The sequence below is a fragment of the Sapajus apella genome, unplaced genomic scaffold (assembly GCF_009761245.1).
Source record: "Sapajus apella isolate SASKATOON/1434 unplaced genomic scaffold, GSC_monkey_1.0 scaffold22, whole genome shotgun sequence".
NCBI classification, from domain to species: domain Eukaryota; kingdom Metazoa; phylum Chordata; class Mammalia; order Primates; family Cebidae; genus Sapajus; species Sapajus apella.
The window spans coordinates 13,503,993-13,527,992 of NW_022436962.1; the positions used below are offsets into that span (position 1 = coordinate 13,503,993).

The 24,000-nt window shown below is 41.9% G+C and overlaps 1 non-coding gene and 2 pseudogenes across 1 annotated transcript; 2 read left to right on the forward strand and 1 right to left on the reverse strand.

The window, feature by feature from the left end:
* Positions 1-4,384: 4,384 nt before the first annotated feature.
* Positions 4,385-5,493, forward strand: LOC116558609 (annotated as a pseudogene).
* A 9,764-nt stretch (positions 5,494-15,257) lies between these two features.
* LOC116558872 lies at positions 15,258-16,409 on the forward strand (annotated as a pseudogene).
* A 1,983-nt stretch (positions 16,410-18,392) lies between these two features.
* Positions 18,393-18,556, reverse strand: LOC116559148. Its single transcript, XR_004272341.1, has one exon. It is a non-coding gene; the product is annotated as a U1 spliceosomal RNA (small nuclear RNA).
* Between the last annotated feature and the right edge of the window lie 5,444 nt (positions 18,557-24,000).

Here is a 24,000-nt window from a genome sequence, read left to right on the forward strand (position 1 = left end):
TGGGTACTTAGAAGCATGCCACATAGATTGAACATGCCTTCTCTGATTTTGACTACCCTTTCAATTCACCTTTTTTTTTAGCAGGCTAAAAAAAAAGTTAAAAGACCCAACCTTTTCTTTGAAGGTCAAACTGATCAAGTTTTGATTTAGCTGAGGCTGAATCAGTAGCTTACTGTGTGTGCAGACTCCCAGTCCACATCACTGCCATAATGCCCAACTAAGCTTTTTCAAAGGAAAGACATCTGCTTGCATTGTAAGTACTAGTTGTTGATGACAAACAAAACAAAACAAAAAACAAACAAAAAAAACATTGTATGCCTCAGGCTGTATCTATGAAAAAAAAAATCTTCCCTGAATCTGTCCTCAGATCCTTTTTAATGCAAGTTGAGACAAGAGGTTTCCTAGCTGGCTGGAACGAAGAACAATGCCCTGTAGCTGTGGGTGTGGAAGTGGGTGCGGCTTGTCATCCGGCAGCTTTTGTAGAGGTGTCAAAAAATGGCCATTTTCAAATAAGTGCTCCTGTTACCAAAAAGAGGGCAGTGCCTAGGTCAGAAATGTCCAGCTGTCTCCTCGAAAAAAGAAAAAGGGAGAAAACAACTTTCCTAGCTGGAAGCAGAGCTGATATTCTCCCGTTGCGTGAACGCCTTTCCCAGAGGTGTTTCTGGGAGCACCGAGATCAAATTACAAAGACATTTTCTGCTTCACGATTACTTAGTTGGGTTTTTCTTTCTTTCTTTCTTTCTTTCTTCCTTTATTGAAATAGGGTCTCTCTCTGTCACCCAGGCTAGAGTCCAGTGGTGCGATCTTGGCTTACCGCAGCCTCCACCTCCAGGGCCCAAGTAATCCTCCCACTTCAGCCTCCCGAGTAGCTGGGACCACAGGCACATGCTACCATGCCCAGCTACTTTTTGTATTTTTGGTAGAGATGGGGTTTTATCTTGTTGGCCAGGCTAGTCTTGAACTCTGGGGCTCAAGTGATCCACCTGCCTCGGCCTCCCAAAGTGCCAGGATTATGAATGTGAGCCACGGCGCCCAACCTTAGTTGGGGTTTTAACTGGCAAAACTTTCTTCTTTCAATGTCCAGTGCTCCATTGATTTTCCCCTTTCCTCCCTCTCTGGCAGGGATGGCAGTGGGGAAGTTGAGATGCTGCAGAAGAGTGTGCCAAGGGTGCCTATATGTTAGATCACATGCCATAACCAGGAAATATTTTTAGAAATCCAGAAAAAAAAATATCTCCTGGGCGAATGGTGTCGATTTTGTGCTGTTTGGGGAAAGTGGCTCATCAGAATAAATGCCTGTTTCTCTGATGCCTTAAGTATTCTCTCTGCCTCAGATGAGCAGGTTATTAAGGTAATGTTACCTTTTATTGCTGAAAAGCAGTGTAAATAGATACCCAGACTACAGAGATTGCTTGCTTTCAAACTGCAGGAATGAGACACTTTCTCTTACAATTTCCCTTTCCACCAAATAGCATACCCTATTTGCTTGGGGGAAATAGTCGCCTTCTTATAATGACCACACCCATTTGCTCAGATGGAAAAAGCTGGCAAAATAAGTGTTGTTATTATCTGGGCAAATCTTTGAGAGTTTTCTTCCTCATCCTGTGTTGTTCTGCTCTGAGCTCACTGCCCTCCCTTCATTCAGTCACATACAGAAGATACTGCCCCTTCTGCTCCGCACAAGGGTCAAGGAACACCCAGTCCAAGGATGGAGGGTGTCTCTTGACTGATGGGGGTGGGAGTAGGGGTGAGATCATTTCAGGACCATCTGATACTGAGAGAGGTGACTCAGCCTGCTGCCCTTGGAGAGCTCTCAGCTGATGAAAAAGACACAGTCCTGACATGAGGAAATTTATACACACACATGCACGCATAGACACATATATATCTACATATACATATGTATGTATGTGCACATATATACACATACATTTCCACCAAGTATTATATATTAATTTATATTTTTCTTGGAATACAGAGAGAAAAGTTACATTTGATGAATAATACTGAGACTAAGAGACAGCATAATTAGTATTAGTTGACCCAAACTATGGAGTTAGTGCTGGGGAAAAGAGGTCTTAAAGGGAGGGAGTGTTTGGCTCCATGTAGAGAGAGTCAGTGTGACTTAGGTATAGTCTGAGTGCTTAATATTAGCCTAGGAAAGAATAGCAGAGACTCCGCCTGCTGCTTCCTGACAGGGATTTCTTTAGAGCCAAAGCACAATAGCTTTACCCAGCCCACTGTAACAGGATAAACAAGTTTGATGTAACTTCCAAATCTATTTTCTATTGTAAGTTCGTTTATTGAATAAAATAGCAATTCAACATGTTTGCAAATCATGGTGCTGTTAGATGCCAACGCTGGCAGAGATTCATGTGTTTACTGTACAGCTCGCCCAGTTAGGCTCTGCGACTCAGCAGAGCAGCAATGTGGAATTCCAAACAGCTGCAAGTAGTAAGTGGAAAGCGATTTCTGCTAATCATCCAGGGGGTTATGTGGCATGGTGGAAACTGTTCCAGACAACAACTTGCATGTAGCGTCAGGACTTGGAAGCGGCTTCTGGATACTTGCTTTTTGGACTGATAAAAACTAAGAGCGAAGTGGTGACGTGATCTTGCACACTTGCATTTAGTATTGTCTAGATGTGAACCTGAATTTGTTTTACATTAGAAAACCCCTATTCAACAGCTTTTGGGACTGATTCCCAGCGTCCGAGGAAAATGCACAAAAGCAAAGATGTGGTCCACTTATGGGGGAAAATAGGAGAGCTACCTCCTCACGCTTCTCCAAAGGATTCAAAAATTATTCTGAGGATGCGTGTGGTTTTTAAAATCTATGTTGAATGTAGAATTAACTTATGTCCATTCAGCCAGAGAAAAGTTTATCTTGGTTTCTCAGTAAAAGCACATTTTCAAGACATAGATGTGGAATCGGGGCTTCAGTGGCTGTTTACCAAGAAGTATACCTAATCTGTGAATAACCCTACCCAAGGTGGCCACTCTAAAACTCAGGATTTCCTAGGCCTACCACCACCTTTTGCCATGCAGTGATCCGCAGCCCTGTTCCACCGTGTCCTGGCTAGAGCTTAGAATGCGCTTTGGAAGCTCAGGCTAGAGGCTGCATTTTTCTCTCCCATCAAGAATGGGAAGTGAAGACCCTTTGCTGCTGCCTTTTGTCTGTGGCTGGAGCACTGAGAACATGGCCTTAAAGCTGGCTGCCAGGTGCACAAATAGCCAGGCTGTCTGCTAGGTCCCTTTTGTCCTGGTCTTTGGCATCCGAGGTAGCCCTAGCCTGTGTTCCAGCCGCCTAGCTGGTCACTGCCAGCTCAGCTTCCCAGGACTTGGGCCTAATCCCGGTCTCACGCCTCACATGGAGCTGGCTGGTTCCTGTTTGCATTTCAGTCTACCCCTAATGGCGAGCATTGTTGCTGCCAAGTATTCATGAAACTGGATTCCCGTTTGGCCCCTTCTGATCAGACCCTTCTGGATCGCTTTGCCTGCTTGGAAACAGACGGCAGTTATGCCACGTCCCTTGGACTTGTCTGTGGCTGCTCAGGGAAGAGCTGTGTCTGGTCTGTATGTTCTGATTCATGATATCCCCTTTCTCCCAGCCTGTAGTGCAACTGGCTTCAATCTGGAATTCTAGGTAATGCTAACCCCTCTTTTGGAATAGCTTCCTATAGTTATGATCTGTGCTGAACAAAATAATCTTATCAAGTACAGAGGCTTTCAGAGAATGTTATCTACCTTTCAAAGTAAAGTTCTCAAGAATATTCTAGAAGATCACATGTTTTGTTTTTTTCTTAGCAGCTTAGCTCAAGGCATAGGGGATTCGATAGATTTATGAAAAGGCCTTTTTCAAATATGTTGATCTGGCTAGCTTTGGTCCTCAAAAGAATGCTCTGCCCTGGAGCAGGCCCCTCTTATCAGACACAGCTATGCAAATGGGTAAGTTTTTGCAAATGGTCCATCAACTGATCATAGAGGAAAATAATTAGCTAAGTCTTCAGTTATGCCTCAGAGTGTTTTTGTTTTTGTTTTTGTTTTTAGATAGGGTCTCACTCGGATCACCCAGGCTGGAGTGCAGTGGCACTATCTGGGCTCACTGCAGCCTTGACCTCCTAGGTCCAGGTGATTGTCCCACCTCAGCCTCCACAGGTGCGGGCCACCATGCCCGGCTAATTTTTTGTTATCTTTTTTAGTAAAGATGGGGTTTTACCAGGCTGCTCTCGAACTCCTGGACTCAAATGATCCATCGCCTTCGCCTCCCAAAGTACTGGAATTACAGGCATGAGCCACCACGTCTGGCCTCGGAGCATACTTTTACTGAAGCTGTTTTTGGTGGGCACTGTTGGGGTTGCACTAGTGTGAGCGGGGAGTGAGCCATGAGCCGGCCTCGGTCCCTGGCCCACAGAGTCACCTTGACCGCTGTGCGCTGCCGCAGGGACGACTGCAGCCTTGGTATGGTCTACACTGTGAGGAGGGCCTGCAGGACCAGGTCTTTCTGACCTGGAATGAGTGTAGAGCACAGCTGGACCCATTTCCTGCTGCCAGATTTAAGAAGTTTGCCATAGAAGATGAGGCCTGGGCCTTTGTCAGGAAATCTGCAAGCCTGAAACGTTCAGAAGGGCAGAAAAACACAAGAATCACAAACAAAAGCCAGCAAGGGACTCCGTGAGCCACTTAACAAAGATGGGGATGAAAGCATAGAGCCATATGTAAAGCCTGTGAAGCAAATCACAGAGCCAGCGCCTCCAGCGAGCCGAGACATTTTCTTACATGGGAGGCTTTGTTGTCGCCTACACTGATGGTTACTGTTCCAGTAATGAGTGGAAGAGGGCACTAGTGGGAACTGACGTTTACTGGGGGCCAGGCCATCCTTTAAATGTAGGCATTAGACTTCCTGGGTGACAGACAAACCAAAGAGCAGAAATTCGTGCAGCCTGCAACGCCATAGAGCAAGCAAAGCCTGCAAACATCAATAAATTGGTTTTGTACACAGAGAGTGTGTTTACTGTAAATGGTGTAACTAACTGGGTTCAAGGTTGGAAGAAGCACAGGTGGAAGACAAGTACAGAGAAAGAGGTGACGAACAAAGAGGACTTTGTGACACTGGGACACTGGAGAAGTTCACTCAAGGCATGGACATCCAGTGGATCCTTGTTCCTGGTCATCCAGGGTTTATAGGCAATGAAGAAGCTGATAGATTAACAAGAGGACTAAACATTCTGAAGACTAAGCAAAGTGACTTTATTACTTGGGAAAACTTGGGCCAGTGGCTGTTTCACTACTTTTGATTACTGGTATGGAACAGAGACTGCAGGCTAGACCATTGCAGTGGATGGGCAGATGTGGCTTTCACACTGAATCATGGTGGCAGGTGGCATTCTGTAATACATTTTGATAAAAAGTGGTTAAATATATATTGAACATCTTTGAGATTTAATAATTCTGTGAGATTTCAGCATTCTGCTTATTAGGTTTGATACTGCTCTTTCTTACTTTGTTGCAATCCGGTTTAAAATGCCACAGCTTTGATTTGTTTGTTTGTTGTTGAGACGGAGTCTTGCTCTATCACCCAGGCTGGAGTGCAGTGGTGCAGTGGTGTGATCTCAGTTCACTGCAACAGCTGCCTTGTGGATTAAAGTGAGTCTCCTGTCTCAGCCTCCTGGATAGCTGGGACTACAGGCGCACGCCACCACGCTTGGCTAATTTTTATATTTTCAGTAGAGATGGGGTTTCACCATGTTGACCACGCTGGTCCCAAACTCTTGACCTCAAGTGATCCACCCACCACAGCCTCCCAAAGTGCTGGGATTATAGGTGTGAGCCACCGTGCCTGGCCCACAGCTTTGGTTTTGATAAGAAAAATAAATAAATTTAAAATAAATAAATAAATAAACAAATAGTGGTTCAAAGATGCACGTCAGAAGTCTAGAAATATTCTGAAAGCATCCATTTTCCTTCCAGTTCACAGATGAAGGTAAATGGATGCTTTCAGAATATTTCTCACTCCAGATGAGTCTCCTGCTTTTACAGGTGACTTGCACCTCTGGGCACATTAGAGACAGATGCAGCCAGGGGTCTGGGCGGGCTGCTCAGCAGGGAGAATGTGAGCTGGCCTCAGCCTCACATATCTGCTTGATGGACACTGACATAGTGGGCAAAGCCTGCACACAGGCGACCCTGGCTTCTAGGCCACTCTCTAGGAACAGTTACAACTTGTAAAGACCACGATGCGTAAATAAATTTTTCCAAAATTTCTTTGGTTCTTTTGTTGAAAACTGTGCATACTTAAAAAAAAGTTTGACATGATCATTGATTTAGTTTTAAACCTTTTTATCATAAAATAAAAACATATAGGAAGACAGACAGACACACACATGCTATTTTCATTGAGACTTCTGCCTAGAAGAAAATCCTTATTGATCTGTGCGTTATGAAGGCTAGTGACATTCACAACTGTTGACAATATTCAGACAATTCTTATTTATTAATGAAGCTTTAATCTTTAAAAACCATCATTTCTATTCTTTTCTTTTTTTGGAGACAGAGTCTTGCTCTGTTGCCCAGGCTGGAGTGCAATGGGATGATTTCAGCTCACTGCAACCTCTGCCTCCTGGGTTCAAGGGATTCTTGTGCCTCGGCCTCCTGAGTAGCTGGCATTATAGATATGCGCCACCATGCCCAGCTAAGTTTTATACTTTTAGTAGCGGGTTTTCACCATGTTGGCCAGGCTGGTCTCAAACTCCTGGCCTCATGTGATCAACCTGCCTTGGCCTCCCAAAGTGCTGGGATTACAGGTGTGAGCTATGGCTCCTGGCCAAAACCTCCCTTTAAAAAAAACAATAATAACCTGTTAACCAAAATGCATACAGAAACACAACATGTAAGTTGGCCATTTTTTTTCTTGCTATGGAAAATTAGATAACAACTGCTGAACAGGCTCATAAAATATAACTTGGAAATATAGTTAAAACAAAGGTATATAGGATTGTTTACTACTATTTTGCTTATTTCCAATAGATAGAATCACTATAAATGCCTGACATTAAGATTTGTGTTTGTTCATATCTGGTTTGTGCAAAAGGAATAAAACGGTATTCCCAAACATTTAATATTTTAATTGCTTTGTTATTTTCAGTGGGTTTTAGAAATAAATCACTTACTCTGGTCTCATCCATTAATAAAAAGCTATTACTGCTTCAAATCGTCTTTTGGCTAGATTGCATATACAAGCAAATGTGTTATTCATTGAAAATCTACTGGTACACGTTGCCAGGCTTAGTAAATGTTGCCCTAAAGCAGGAGTGTTCGAGACTTTTCCATTAAGTGATGAAGACCTTTTTGTTAGTTACAAAGCTCCTCTTACTGTAGGTAAAACAGGTGAAATACTGATGTTTTTCTGATGTTTGGCTGATGTTGAGTTGGCGGTAGAAGGCCCAGACCCTGCTATAAGCCACTTATCCAGTCTCAAGGGTCTCCTCAGAAAACCTAGACTATTACTGAACACAATTTGAAAACGTGGCCTGTTAGATGAGGTGCAATTTCAACCTTAAGTGTTTCTTGGGTACCAAGGGGAGCACTTTAATAGGAGTAACCCATGCCAGTCACTGTGGTTCACACCTGTAATCCCAGCACTTTGGAAGGCTGAGGTGGGTGAATCTCTTGAGTTCAGGAGTTTGAGACCAGCCTGGGTAATATGGAAAAACCTTGTCCCTACAAAAAATACAAAACTAAAAAAAAATACTAATAACCCAAGTTTTGACTTTTCTTACCACATGCTCAACTAGGACCTTCTATTTGTTTCAACAAAGTTCCAACCAAACGTCATAGAATATGTCTCACATGTCCTTATGGATGGTGACCCTGTTGTTACAGTCAACACCGATTCCCCTAGGCTCGTCTCTCTTCTCTGGTCTCAGCCCCATCCAATGTTCTCTGTCCACAAAACCTCTTGAGAGTGACTCTCCATTGCCCCAGCTTCTGGCCACCACAATCAGAATTTCAACATCCAAGCCAACAAAATCCAGAGGTCAAACTTTCCAATCTATGAGGGCCAGAACAGCACTATGTTCTGGCACATCTGTCCAGAAACCTGTGTCATGCTGGTCCCTTGGGAAAGTAAGAATGATACTCTTGCCTCGGGCCTCACTGAGTCTCTCATAAAGACCAATAGTATAGCTTCAGCTCACAGCCCCTTTTCTACCAGGCTCAGACACCACACTAAGGTGCCAGGTATGGAACAAATTCCACTTTGGCCTTTCATTTTCCCTCCAACCAGAGGGACACCAAACCTCCTCCCTTTTGTTCCTATTCCATATAGCAAACCTACAAATTGACTATTCTTGTCCACCCAGCAGTTTAGATCCATTCTTTGACATGTTTAAATCTCAGTCTGGGCTCAAAGTGGAAGTAAGTCATCAGATGACATTATTCTAAACAAGTTTGATATCAGCTGTCTTGTTTTCCTTAGATTGACACCATTGACTTCTTCATGCTGTGGCTCTGAGCTCAGCCCTGGGGTGCCATGAGCTCAGAAGGAGAGATGTGCTCAGGACAGGAGGCAGCTTCAGCATATGCACCCATCTCTTTGGCCCTTGGAATGAATGTGTTATCTAAAGGGCAGCTACTGTCTTTACTAGATTTCCTGGAAAATTACGAAGAAAAACAAACAAACAAACCACCAAAGCTATTTCCTGATTTTTCCAGCAACTTTGACTAGTTTTGAGTAGGTTGTTTTTATTATTTCTTCCTTTGGGGAACAAATTAAAGTTGTGTATTTATTTCTGCAATATTGAAAAACACAAAGAGAAACTCTCCCAAAAGGATGGTCCTCTTTTCCATTCCAGATATTTGCCAACAACTACATGGAAAGGAAAAATATGCTTGAAGACGTTGCATTATGCAATAGATTTGCCTTATAATATTACTTATAATTCCAGTTCCATTTTAAATTCATTTGAGGTGTGACTCCCCACTCCCCTGCACCATCCAAAGACACTTAAAGACCTAAGTGGGCTAGGCACAGTGGCAAATACCTGTAATCCCAGCACTTTGGGAGGCCAAGGTGGGTGGATTGCTTGAACCCAGGAGTTTGAGACTAGCCTGGGCAACCTGGGGGGAAACGCTGTATCTACAAAAATGCAAAAATTAGCCAGGCATGGTGGCATGCACCTGTAGTTTCAGCTACTCAGGAGGCTGAGGTGGGTGAATCACTTGAGCCCAAGAGGTCAAGCCTGCTGTCAGCCGAGATTGCACCACTGCACTCCAGCCTGGGCAACAGAACGAGACCCTGTCTCAAAAACAAAAACGAAAACAAAAACAAAAACAAAACTAGATGATAAAGAAACAATCACACTGATAACAGCCTCTCATATTACCAGAGAGAACACAATTCCAGTAAAAGCCAGTCATGACCACACTCAGCATCTAGGATGGGGAAAATCTTTTGCGTTCTTTTCCCGTTGCTCTCCTTTTGGTCATATGAAGACAGCTTTACGGCATTTGGAAGGCCCTTCTTGAGAACTTCTCAAGGCTGGTTTCAGTTAGTGGCACTTAGAGTACAATATGTTTAGATTTTTCCAAGAGGACCATCCCCAAACAATCTTTCACCTGCTAACAGCAACAGCATCTCATAACCACGATGTGCTACTGTGCGCAAAGAATGCCACCCTCTTCAAGGTAAGGAAAGAATGGAACAAAGGCAGTCAAAGGAATTGGGGCATGTAAATGTATTGGCTTCCTACAGCTGCAGTAACAAAGTACCACAAACTTCGTAGCTTAAACCAACAGAAATTTATTCTTTCACAGTTCTGGAGTCAGACATCTAAAATCAAGGTGCTGGGAGAGTTTGTTCTTTCTGCAGGCATGGAGGGAAGAGCTGTTCCATGCCTCTCTCCCGGCTTCTGGTGGCTGCAGGCAATCCTTGGTGTTCTTTGGTTTGTGTATATATCACCTCAGTCTCTGTCTTCACATTGTCTTCTTCTCCATGTGTCTTCTCCCCTCCCCTCTTCTGCCCTCCCCTCCTCTCCTCTGCTTTCTTCTCCTCTTCACTCCTCTTCTCAAGATACTTGTCATTGGATGTAAGCTGATCCTAACCAAACATAATCTCATCTCAAGATCCTTAATTAATTACATCTGCAAAGGTCCTTTTTAAAAATAAGAGCATTTGAGACTAGCCTGGGCAACAAGGCGAAACCCATCTCTACAAAAAATACAAACAATTAGCCAGGTATAGTGGCGTGCACCTGCAGTCCCAGCTACCCAGGAGGCTGTGGTGGGAGAATCACCTGAGCCTAGGAGGTTGAGGCTGCAGTGAGCCATGACTGTGCCACTGCACTCCAACATGGGTGATAGATGAGACCCTGTCTCAAATAAATAAAATTTAAAAATAAAGATAAAAATAGGGGCATATTCACAGATTCTATATCTTTTTTTTGTGGGTGGGGGGATGGAGGCACCATTCAACCACCGTAACATGTAAAGGAATGTAAATCCAAGTAAGAAAGGCACCAAATATGTCCATAATCTTTTAAGAACAGACAAAATAGACTGGAGTTATAAACTGGGGATCAAGATATTGAGTTATAGTCTTAGTTCTGTCAATGGTGACTCTTAAATATTGGACAAGACCTTCTCTTTTGCAGGCCTGGTGTCTGCATTTTTAAAATGAGAGGATGGATTAAATTAGCTTGAATCCAGCTCTGGTGTTCCATGACTCCATATGAACACCCTTTCTCCTAACGAGTTCTCACATGTGCTTCTGTGCACATACACATGTGCTTTCTCATGAGGGGCATCTGGGAGCTGGCTTCCATTGTGTTATGTTTGACTTGGCTGGAGAAATAAATTTGGCAGTGCTTAGAAATGCCACACCTTTATATTCTGAGTTTTTCTACAGTCTTGTTGGTGTCCTGGACTTTGGATCACTTTTCTTTCTTATTTTCCAATTTGTGTATTTCGGCCTGCAGTCTTCAGCCTGCCACTGCTTCTTCTGCCAAAGGAGCAGCCCATGTCTCAGATGATTGTCCTGGCACTGGCAGATGACCTAAGAAGGTAATAAACAGATAAAGAAGAGAGACTAGGAAATTCCATGGCATCACTTCTGGAACTCTTGATGGTAATATGACCACACGCCGGAAATTACACTGCAACTCTGCTCCAGAAAATCTGTGTAGCATCTAAATTTTGGTGGATTAACTGAGTCTTATTATCCTATACTTCATGTGAGAGCTGTGCAAGGGAAGGATATAGTCATGAAATCACAGAATGGCAGAGCCGGAGAAACTGCACCCTCTTTTTTCTATATACAGTGCATTTTTTTCTTGCATTTTTTTAAAAACCTAAGTTCCATGAGAGTACAGAGTGCTGTTCACAGCCCTCTCCTCAGCACCTAGCCCGGGGTGTGGCAGGTAGTAGGCACATGTCAAATTTCTGATTATGAATGAAAATGAATGCAAATCAGATTCTTAGAGTTCAGATCTCATGCAATGTCCTCATTTCTGATTCATTTTCAGTAGCCAGAAATGTTAGTAGGCTCACACTTCAGTTTCTCTGCTAAATAACTGATGAACTAAAAAGGACTAAAAATATCAAGAGAATTCTCCTGTAAGAAGGAGCTCTGCACTCCTTCCACTGTAGGCATTAAGAATAACCCTTTAACATACCTGTTTTATAAATTTAGGCATTTTTAACTATAGGCTTTCTTAAACTTCTGTCTCTGCCTCCCCATTTTCCCCACTGGGCACCTCCCCCCGCCCTCCCCCCCGACACACACACACACACACACACACACACACACACACACACACACACACACACGAGTGGTAGAGGAGCGTCTGATCACCGCCAGCATGGCACCTATGGAAACAAACAAGGTCTTGTGCAGCCACCTAGTGGTGTCTTTTCACCCCTGCAGCTCTCCATGTCTTCTAAAGGAAATAACTGAGGGCACTGAGATATTTTGAAGACTGTGCACTTCCCCGAGGCATCTGGGACCGCACCCAGAGGTGAGCCAGAGGGAAGAAAGGAGAGCGAGCTCAGGGCGTGCCCGGCTCCGGCCGGCCGCTGCCTCACTTCCTCGGGGGTCAGCGGCCAAAGGCGGTGGGCGGGAGGTCAGAGGACCCTGCATCACCCGAAGGAAGTGATGTCATGGTCTCCTTCTCAGAGAAGCCTTTGACACAGAGGGCGGGGCAGGGGGATACGAATGAGTGCCAGGGTGGGACAGACAGCCCTTGTTCCTTGGGAAACGTCAGGTTTTCAGAGACTTGTTTCATAAACATGCCTTGCCTCAATTTTGAACCCTTCATTCGAGTTCTTTTACAGAATTGTCCCTTGTGACCAAGAAACTGTTGTGATTGTAGAGGACACAGAAAAGGGTCAACCGAGCAGTGATCAGAGAACAAGGAAAGGCAGAACTCAACAGCCACTTGGCAATGGGGTTTAAATGAAGAGCCATAACATTGAACGAGGCTCCCAGGAGCTCCTAAGGACTTTGGAACCTTTCCATGGAGTCTCCAACCTTCACAGGTCCTGGGGTGCTGAACCCAAGAAGGAGACGGAAGTCAAAGACCAGCACTGATTAAACACACATCATTAGAAACACCTTTCTTCCCATTCCATACATCACCCTTTGGGACCACTCTGAGTGCTACCAACCTTGCCTTTGCGGATTTGACCAGTTTTCACCTGAGTAGTAATGTATCCGATGCCCACCAGCTCCTACCTTTACCCAAGGACAGCTCTGTGTAAGCCCTTCTCATCTGCCTACAACTTCTGCCTGTAAAGTCTTCTGCCTATAAAGTCCATTTAAAATAAATGGAACTTTCCCTCACACCTGCGATCCATACTCACCCACACCCACACTGCTCGCCAGTGTCTCCAAAGAGCAGTTTATTCTGACCACTCTGTTCTGACCCCATTCCCATCTAGCTTCCGTCCTAACCATGACGAAAATTACCCTTTTGGAGGTTGCTCATGACCTTCTACTTGCCAAATCCAAAGGCTTCATTAATAACACGTTAGTTTTGATATTTTATACAGTCACATCCCCTGGTGTTCGAGGATGTAACTCAATTTTCTAGAACTGACCTCAAATCATTAACTCAACCTCCAATGTCTGCTTGGCAGCAGAAAATGTGGTCTTCCTAATTCAAGATAAATCCAACACTTTCCGGTTTTTTTATCTTTTATTTTATAGAGATGGAATCCTGCTCTGTCACCCAGGCGGGAGTGCAGTGGCACGATCATAGTTCACTGTATCCTCAACCTCCTGGGCCCAAGGGATCCTCCTGCCTCAACCTCCCAAGTAGTTGGGATTACAGATGCATGCCATCACACTTGGATAATTTTTAAAATTTTTTTGTAGAGATGAGAGTCTCAATTTGTTGCCCAGAGTGCTCTCAAACTCGTGGGCTCAAGCAATCCTCCCAACTCAGCCTCCCAAAGTGCTGGGATTACAGGTGTGAGCCATTGCACCCAGTGCCCATTCTGTTTTTATTTTTATTTTAAATTTTTTATTTTTATCTAACTTGTGTTTAGAATGTACCATCAGAACCATTCTGATTTTTTTTTTCTTTTTTGAGACAGGCTCTTGCTCTGTCGCCCAAGCTGGAGTGCAGTGGCGTGGTCTCAGCTCACTGCAACCTCTGCCTCCTGGACGCAAACAATTATCCCTCCTCAGCCTCCCGAGTAGCTGAGACTAAAGGCACACACCACCACACCTGGCTAATTTTTTGCATTTTTAGTAGAGACAGGGTTTCGCCATGTTGCCCAGGCTGGTCTCAAAGTCCTGGGCTCAAGCAATATGCCCACCTCAGCCTCCCAAAGGGCTGGAGTTACAGGTGTGAACCACCATACCCGGCCCCATTCTGTTTTAAAACAGAATTAAAACATAATCTTTAAGTAGTAAATCAGAAGTTCCCTCCCCTTATTCCCCCACGTTTTTTTCAGTCTCTGTAGCTGCAGAGGGCATGTGTCTGTGAGGCAGGGTTCATGTGTCATGTTGGTGCAGAGAGCAAAGCAGCGTCTGGCCCATCACGACACTCCGTCTACACCTGTGTCCAATGATTGGTGACTCTTGCCACTTGGTCTCAGTGTCCTGAGCCAGCTTCTGATGTCCAAGTTTCCACTGTTGCCTCCCTTTGCCTGCATCGTTATGGTCCAGACTGCAGCTCCTTTGCATCCTTTTGGCTTGTTCAGAGCCTCTCTGCATCCGTTTTGGTGGCCGTAGAAACTTTTCAGATTTTCCCCAGCCTTGTCAAGATGCATGGGGCTCTGTACGGCCACCCTAGGTCTTGGCTGCTCCGTTCTTCCAACGCCATTCTGGATGTGGAAATTCTCCCAGAAACCGTGATTCTCCCTGGTACGTTCTCAGAGGAGAGACACATGCGTCCCCTGCTATAGAATCCTCAATGATGTATGAATTTCTTTGAGTGTGACCATAAAGAAAATGTATTTTATATCTCAGCTGAGCACACATACACAACACACATGAGGCAACAACTTCACGAAACAACATTACCAGGACCTTGCAATGAACACTGGCATTTCCTATTCCATTGTATTCTGTTTCTTTTAATGCTGGTTTTATTCCAGTAAACCAATTTTATGATGTAAGAAGTCTCAGTCCACAGTTTAAAAAATCTTGCCTTGATAGTGGGTTTACTTGGTCCAGAGGGTGGGCTCTGGGCTCCATACCAAAGCTTAGGAAGCAGCTACACACTTGTTTTGTTCTTTCTCAAAATGCACAGCTTTCAGAATCAAAGAAAGTCCTGCCTCTCAAGCTGTTGTCTCTACTATGGGTTTAAAATAAATCCATTCAGACATTCAACAGATTTTTTCTTCTCAGCTTTATCTACTTTCTGTCTGAGAACAATGTGTGTGGAATGTGACAGAATGATAGAGAAAAGCGTAATGGCTATAAAGAAGCACAAAGGGAAAAAAAACCTGTTAATATTCCCAAATATAACTGTAATCCCAGCACTTCAAGAGGGGGAGGCAGGTGGATCACCTGAGGTCAGGAGTTGGAGACCAGCCTGGCCAGCATGGTGAAACCCTATTTCTAGCAGGTACCTCTAATCCCAGCTACTCAGAAGGCTGAGGCATGAGAATTGCTTGAACCTGGGAGGTGGAGGTTGCAGTGTGCTGAGGTTGTACCACTGCACTCCAGCCTGGGTGACAGAGGAAGACTTAGTTAAAAAAAATATATGTGTATATATATATATATATATATATATATCTCCAGGTTGTGATTCCGTCCTGTGCGGCTGTTCTTTTGAGCAGTAGTCATTTATCTCCGTCCGCCTTCTCTTTCACCTAACTGCGTGCCGCCACCTGATGGAAGATTCGATGGACATGGACGTGAGCCCCCTGAGGCCCCAGAACTATCTTTTTGGTTGTGAACTAAAGGCCGACAAAGATGATCACTTTTAGGTAGATAATGATGAAAATGAGCACCAGTTATCTTTAGGAACCGTCAGTTTAGGAGCTGGTACAAAGGATGAATTGCATATTGTTGAAGCAGAGGCAATGAATTACGAAGGCAGTCCAATTAAAGTAACACTGGCAGCTTTGAAAATGTCTGTACAGCCAATGGTTTCCCTCGGGGGCTTTGAAATAACACCACCCATGGTCTAACGACTGAAGTGTGATTCAGGGCCAGTGCACATCAGTGGACAGCACTTAGTAGCTGTGGAGGAAGATGTAGAGTCAGAAGATGGAAGAGAAGGAGGATGGGAAACTCTTAAGGATGTCTGGAAAGCAGTCTGCCCCTGGAGGTGGTAGCAAGTCTCCACAGAAAAAAAGCAAACCTTGCTGCTGATGAAGATGATGATGAAGATGATGATGAGGAAACTGAAGAAAAAGCGCCAGTGAAGAAATCTATATGTGATACTCCAGCCCAAAATGCACAAAAGTCAAATCAGAATGGAAAAGACTCAAAACCATCATCAACACCAAGATCAAAAGGACAAGGATCCTTCAAAAAACAGGAAAAAATTCCTAAAACACCAAAAGGACCTACTTCTTTAGAAGACATTAAAGCAAAAATGCAAGCAAGTATAGAAAAAGCGCATTGAACAGTCCTGGGCACTACTGGTAAATTAAGCCCAAAGATGAGGAGAAAGGAAAAGGAGAGACAAATATAGTCCATACTGAGTGTCATCACCAATCCAGACTGAAGCCTTCTATTGTAATCTCAGTCCCCTTTTCTGATTTGCCACCCATGCCTCTTCAGGCTGGAAACAGACCCACACTCTTGGTTCCCTAAAGGGCTCTGTTCTGACTGCTGTGATTCCGTGAACTTTGCCCTTTGCTTTCTCTTACTTGTGTGCATTTGCCTCATCTCTGACCATGTTTTAAATCCTTTGTATCTCCTTAGCTTCTCAATAAATATTTGAATGAGTCAATTTAAAAAATCCAAACATTACATATTCTATTGGTAATAGTAATAATAACTAATTATGATTGAGTATGTATTATGGGCCAGGCAAGATGCTTAGCATTTCAGTTTGTTATTTCAGTTAATCTTTGTACCATCCCTACGGGATGGTACAAATATTATCCCCATTTTATAAAAAGGAAATTAAGGCTAACCTAAATTTGACTCTTTCCCTACTCTTTATGTCCAGAGACCATGTCTTGTGTCTCTTAGTTTCTGGCCCTACCTCTATAAAGTTAGGGATGAAAACTAGACCATCTCTCTCAGCTCAGAAAGAGTCCAGCAACCTTTCAAAGGCAAGGCTGCTTTCAACTAAGTCTGAAAAGTGATGGTCTTGCGGCATAGCTTGCAGCTTCACCTGCACCCATCCCTCCTGCTGCTCTTAGCCATTCTCCATCTAGGGCTTTCTATGGCTTAAAACTCAAGGTCATCCAGAATCTTCTTCCAACCTAGAAGGGACTGGGAGTCCTTCCTTGTTCTCAGCAACCTGCAGATCCTTATAGGAAATGACCACAGTAACTTCCCTTTATTTTTTCTAAAACCCACATCTACAAAAGGGAGAAAGATGTCTCAAGAATGCAAACAAAACATCATTATAAGCTTGAATTTTCTCATTTGATTTGGTGAGTTCCTTCTTTATCCAGCAAATATTAATGTTTATTGAAGGTATGCTAGGCACAGTTCTAGGTGCTACTGGAGATTTTGTGGTGGACAAGACAGATTAAATTCTTGCCCTTCTGAAATTTATACTCTATAGGGGCTGGTTTCAGGGGAGGGCAGACTGAATGGTGGTTTTCAGCTTTCTCTTAAATCACACTTCCTAGTGAGAAATGTTTTTTGCACAGCCATGTAGTATATTCCTTCTCCTCTCCATCCCCACAATGTTTTATAGAACAACACTTACTCTTATTAAATAGAAAAACTAAAAACATAAAGTTAATATTGCTTTATTAATACTTGAATGCAGCTGGGTGTGGTGACTCACACCTGTAATCCCAGTACTTTGGGAGGCTGAGCTGGGCAGATTGCTTGAGCCAAGGAGTTTGACACCAGCCTGGGCAACATAATAAGACCCTGTCTCTACAAAAAATAAAACAAAGTTAGCCAAGCATGGTGGCACGTGCCTGTGGTCTCAGCTACTCAGGTGGCTGAGGTAGGAGGGTGCTTGAACCTGGGAGGCAAAGTCTCCAGTGAGGTATGGTGCTACTGCACTCCAGCCTGGGCAACAGATGAGACCTCATCTCAAAACAAAAAACTAACAAATAAACAAACAAAAAAAAAACTAACAAGAAAGCTTGAATACAGCATGAGATAAATTTCCCAAATAAGCAATACAAAAACAAGAGACAGGCAAGATTTTATTTAATGCACTAGGAGTACTTGTCTGCTTCTAAGTTTATTCCAGTCCAGAACATACAAGGATAACACTCATTGTGCATACACTCATGAGCCTGTTTCTTTCTCTCCTTTGTTTTAATTGGTTTTAAAGCTTGAAAATCCTGGTTCATACAAATAGATTATTGTGAATGGTGATAATAAGGATGCGTTCTTTGTGCCTAGGAATAGAGATTCTTCTTTAATCTTACCTTACAATTATGATTCATTTAATGTCTTGTGAGTAACCTTTTGAACAAATGTAGAACTAAGCTGCAATAATTCATTCACCTCTTTTGAGCACCAAGTTTAGGTCAGTAATTGATTCTGGGTTTTGAAAAAAAAAATGGGTCTTTCATTTGAAATTTTTTCTCTTACATTTATAATTTATCATCTGGAAAATCACGATTGCAAGTTTGAAACTGAGAAGTGAAATGTAACAATATCCCTAATTTTATTTCTGTCATACTGGCTTTACTAATAATGCCATTTTCAATGTGTTGTAACAGTTTTCAGGAATAATTAGGTGCTAGGGTGATTGCTTTTATTTTTATTTATTTATTTATTTTTTAAAAAACCAGGGGAAAGTGCGAACGCAGTCCCCCACTACCACAAATTATGCAATTGAGTTTCCCACATTTGGGGAAATGGCAGGGGTCAGCACATCTGGAGTGCAATGGATAAGCCTTGGCCTGGGAAAACCACCTTCATGATCACGGTCTCTCCCCTGCCAGATAAGTATGGGTGATTGCTTTTAAGTCTTACTTGCCATAACAAAATGTCTTTAGAATCTTGACGTGTTTGAGTTGGTGAATTATATTGTTGTTTTCTCCTTGAATTTATACATTTAAGTTCATTAAAAAAAATCAATAGCCTCCATTAAATATACTAAATTAAAATCTCAAACATTGTTTTTGAAAATGAGATTGCTTGCCAAATGAGATTGCTTTCTAACTAGAAAAATGTGACTGTCATTTCTGAGTTAATTCACCCTGCTTAATATTTTCTCTTACGTTTCCATAAGATAACCGATGAATTTCAGTGAGCTTCAGTGTCAGAGTATGGTTTGTTTCAATCGCACCAAAACACATCGCTATTTTGGCTATTTATGAGCTCTCTTGAATAAACCTAACAACCCTCATGATGTTTTCTAATAATTCTATGAGATTTAGCAGAATTATTTCGAGAAATGGCACATTTCTATTGATTCTGATTTCTAAACACAACTGTCATTAATAGTTTTTACAAATATTTTAATAGCTTTGCTGTTTTCTAGCCATAGCAGCTAGCCCTGTCATTCATAATTCCATTATTAGTGTTCGGTTTTATTTTATTTTTAAATTTAAACTAAATTAAATTTATTATTATTATTTTTAGAGATGGGGACTCCCTACGCCGTCCAAGCGGGAGTGCAGTGCTATTCACAGGCGTGATCATAGCAGGCTATGTCCTCGAACTCCTGAAGCGATCCTCCCTCCTCACGTAGCTGGGACTAACGGTGTGTGCCATCATGCCTGGCTCTATTTTTCCATTTTAGTAGATATTGACCAACAGAGCATTTTTCCACTTTTGTAAATATATGTAATCCATTGTGTGAGGTTAAAGTTAAACAGCACAAACACCTCCACACACTCACACGCATCTTGTTGTTTTGCATACATGAGAGGAATTTAACAACTTGCAGTATCTGTGCTCTTTTGGGGTTGGATCTCAAGCTTTATACTGGATTTTAGCCACATGAGAAGCATGGCTCTAGGAGGTTCTGCTGTAACACAGATTTGACTAGAAATACTACAATCCCAAAGAATTGTACATTTCAATTTATTAGCTGATTTGGTATTTAAAAATCATGTCTATCATAACTATTTGTATTAGAGAATAATTTTTCTTTTTTATTTTGAAAGACTGATTTTTAAAAAAGTTGTTTCATTTTGAATTGGTATAGGTACATAAGAGTTGTATATATTTATGGGGTACATGTGATACTTTGATACAGGTATGCAATGTGTAATAATCGTATTAGGGCAATTGGAGTATCCATCATCTCAAGCACTTATCATTTCTTTCTTTTCTTTTTGAGATAGAGTTTTGCTCTTGTTGCCCAGGCTGGAGTGCAAAGGTGCCATCTCAGCTCACTGAAACCTCTGCCTCCTGGGTTCAAGTGATTCTCCTGCTTCAGTTTCCTGAGTAGCTGGGGCTACAGGATGCACCACCACACCCGGCTAATTTTGTATTTTTAGTAGAGACAGGGTTTCTCTATGTTGGTCAGGCTGGTCTCGAACTCCCGACCTCAGGTGATCTGTCCACCTCTGCCTCCCAAAGTGCTGGGATTACAGGTATGAGTCACCATGCCCGGCCAAGCACTTACAATTTCTTTATGTTAGGGACAATCCAATTCTACTCTTTTCATTATTTTAAAGTACACAATAAATTATTGTGACACTATAGTCACCTTATTGTGCTCATATACTAGATCTTATTCATTTTATCTATTTTTGTACCCATTAACCATTCCCACTTTATCACCCTATCCTTGCTACCCTTTCCAGTCTCCATGACCATTATTGTACCCAATAATCTCCCTGAGTTCAATTCTTTTTTTTTTTTTTCTCACACATATGAATGAGAACATGAGATATTTGTCTTTCTGCACCTGGCATACTGCACTTAACATAATCTCCCTCAGTTCTATCCATGTTGGTACAAATGGCAGGATTTCATTCTTTTTAACGGTTGAATAATATTCCATTGTTTATATGTGCCACATTTTTTTTTTTTTTTTGTCCATTCATTCATCGACGAGCTCTTAAGTTGATTCCATATCTTGGCTATTGTAAAAAGTGCTTCATTAAACAGAGGAGTGAAGATATCTCACTGATATTCTGATTTCCTTTCTTTTGGATATATACCCAGCAGTAGGATTGCTGGATCATATGGTAGTTCTATTTTTCATTTTTTGAGGAACTGCCATAGTGTTCTCTATAGTGGTTGTACCAATTTGCGTTTCCACCAACAGTGTACAAGGGTTTCCCTTTCTCCCCATCCTCACTCACTTTCATTATTGCCTCTTTTGGATAAATGTCATTTTAATTGGGGTGAGATAATGTCTCATTGTAGTTTTCATTTGCATTTCTCCAGTGATTTGGTATTAAGCATTTTTCCTATACCTGTTTGCCATTTGTATGCCTTCTTTTGAGAAATGTCTATTCAGATCTTTTGCCTATTTTTAAATTGGATTATTTTGGTTTTTTTTTTCTATTGAATTGTTTGAACCCCTTATATATTATGGTTATTAATCCCTTGTCAGATGGGTAGCTTGCAAATATTTCCTCCCATTTTGTGGTTCATCACTTCACTTTGTTGATTTGTTCCTCTGCTGTGCAGAAGCTTTTTAGCTTGATGTGACCCTAGTTGTCCGTTTTTGCTTCGGTTGCTTGCACTTTTGAGGTCTTACTCAAGAAATCTTTGCCTAGACCAATGCTTTGGAGAGTTAGAAGAATAATTTTTCAACAACTGTGTGAGAGCCATTTTCTCTTTTGTCCAACCATATGTAACTAAGTCTCATGAACAGTTTATAGAACAGGCCAGGCACGGTGGCTTACACCTGTAATCCCCACACTTTGAGAGGCTGAGACGAGTAGATCACTTGAGGTCAGGAGTTCAAAACTAGTCTGGCCAACATGGTGAAACCTCATCTGTACTAAAAATTAAAAAAAAAAAAAAAAGCAAAAAAAAAAAAAAAAAAAACCAGGGGGGTGGCAGGCACCTGTAATCCCAGCTACTTGGGAAGCTGAGGCAAGAGAATCACTTGAATCTGGGAGGCAGACGTTCTAGTGAGCCAAGATCACACCACTGCACTCCAGCCTGGGCCACAGAGCAAGTCTCTGTCTCAAAAAAACAAAACAAAACAAAAAACAATAATTTTTTGTCCTTTGTTTTATTTTAAAAATGTTTGAAGGACTTGTTAATAAGTCCAGCATGCTGTGTTTCCAAGTGTCCTTCTGGTTTTAAAGGTGTTATTAGAAATAACACATTAGAGTTTGTCACTTTTGTTGGATTTTATGCGCTGAAAAATTTTTTAAAAAATAATCTTTCTTATAAAGCTGTGCATTCTCTTTTTCTTTTAAAAAGGACATCTCAAATAAAGTTGAAGCTAACTAATTAGAATCAATAATATTCTCAACATTGTCACTATTTACAGTTCTAGGTTGATCTTGGGCATTTCTCAAAGTTTTCCTTCATCATTCTTTTCTAATAAGGAGAAATCCTGTTAAAGGGAAATTCACGCCAATTTATCAAAATATACGTTGGATGCGAACCTGAGATATATCTCACTTGACAATATTCTTTCAGAAAAATGCTTTAAAATGAACTCTAATGTTAACATAAAATATAAACAGCTAATTATCTTATAAAGATGATGGCCATATTCATATCATATACCAGAAGATCAAATGAGATGTTTGTTTTTAGAAGGCAGAATGACTTGTACTAGCAAATTCGTATTCTTCGTAGTCTTTTTTTTTTTTTAAGTTCTTTTTGAGACAGGGTCTCACTCCATGACTCAGGTTGGAGTTCAGTGGCACCATCTTGGCTTACTGCAATTTCTGACTTCCAGGTTCAAGAAATTCTCCTGCTTCAATCTTCCAAGTAGCTGGGATTACAGGCATGTGCCACCATGTCTGGTTTATTTATTTATTTATTTGCAAAGATGGGGTTTTACTATGTTGGCCAGGCTGGTCTCGAAATCTAGGCTTCAAGTGATCCACCTGCCTCCGCCTCCCTCAACGCTGTGATCACAGGTGTGAACCACTGTGCATGGCCCATCATAGTCTTTTATTTGCTTTCTTAATCCCGCTCAAACCAATTGGATGCAGTGTTTCTTACAGTGTTCACAATTCCTAATAAAAGTCCAGTGACGTGTTCTCATATTTTCTATTCTATTCTGATGGTTTATTCTACTCTATTTCATTTTGCTAAAAAATGAGTCAAAAAAATTAAGTATAGTTGTGACCCATTAAGCTTATTTTACAATCTACTAGTGTATTATATATTCCAAGTAGTCTGAATAATGCTGACATAAATAATAAATATATAAACAAATGAGAGAAGTCCAGAGAGTGGTAAGTGCTATAGAAAATGTAAAAGAATCATGTGATAGAAGAAGAAGTGACTGGGCAGAGACTAATCTTTCCAGGGATTGAATTTACCCTGCGTAGGAAGCGTTCTTGGAGGAAATGATAATGAATTGCACTCTGCATAGTTTAGGGTACTGATCTGAGTCTATTCTTCAGCATTTATGAGTAGTTTGAAGTGTATCATTTTTATTTGTACTTCTGATTTGCCAGTTGTTTTGTGTATATCTGGTGAATCCCCAGCTAGACTGCAGCTTCCTGCAGGACAAGTCTTTTTTCACTTTTTATAAAATCCCCCCCAATACTCAGTTTTGTGTTGTGTGTAAAGTTGGTGCTAGACAAATGCTAGTTCAACACTGGTTATTGAAAATCACACTAACCCAGGGCAGACATTCTTATAGGTGGCACAGACAAGAGCCTCTGCCAGGTGGTCAGGGTTGGGTAGCTTCTTGAATCCTTCAAAATAGCTCTTCATTGTTGCTTGAGTGTGAATCTTCGTAATGAGAAATTCAATCCTTTGTCTTAAAGCCTTTATCAGTGAAGTCTTAGCAACCATTTATGCCTCTGTTGAATGTGTATAATTATATGACTGAGTCATGGCTGAACTTAAAAGGAGGATTGGCCTGGCTAATCCCTCCTAAGCACCAGTTCTGCTGTCTGGAGAGTTGCTACCAGGTACTGAGGTCTGCTTGTCTGGATGGGAGGCCCCAGTGGAATACTTAGTTCCCACTAACTGAGAGAGTCAGAGAGAGTGCAGGTGCCTGATTAATGTCTTATGATTAAAATAATAGTATAGAGAGGATTGACCATTAATTACTCACATTTACATGCTAATTTTGGTATTTTTGCTTTTAAGGAAATACAATACCAAGGCACAAATTGGTTCCCTCCTTTAAGCCTCAATTATCATCAATTTTGCTCTATTTACTCTATTTCTGGTTTGTGTCCCAACTCCAGGGAGGACTCTCTTTGGCTTTGCTTATAGTCAGAACTGAAGCTTTTCAAGCCAGGCATCTCCGGTCATGTCTCCCCTCAGGGCTGTCTGCTCTGG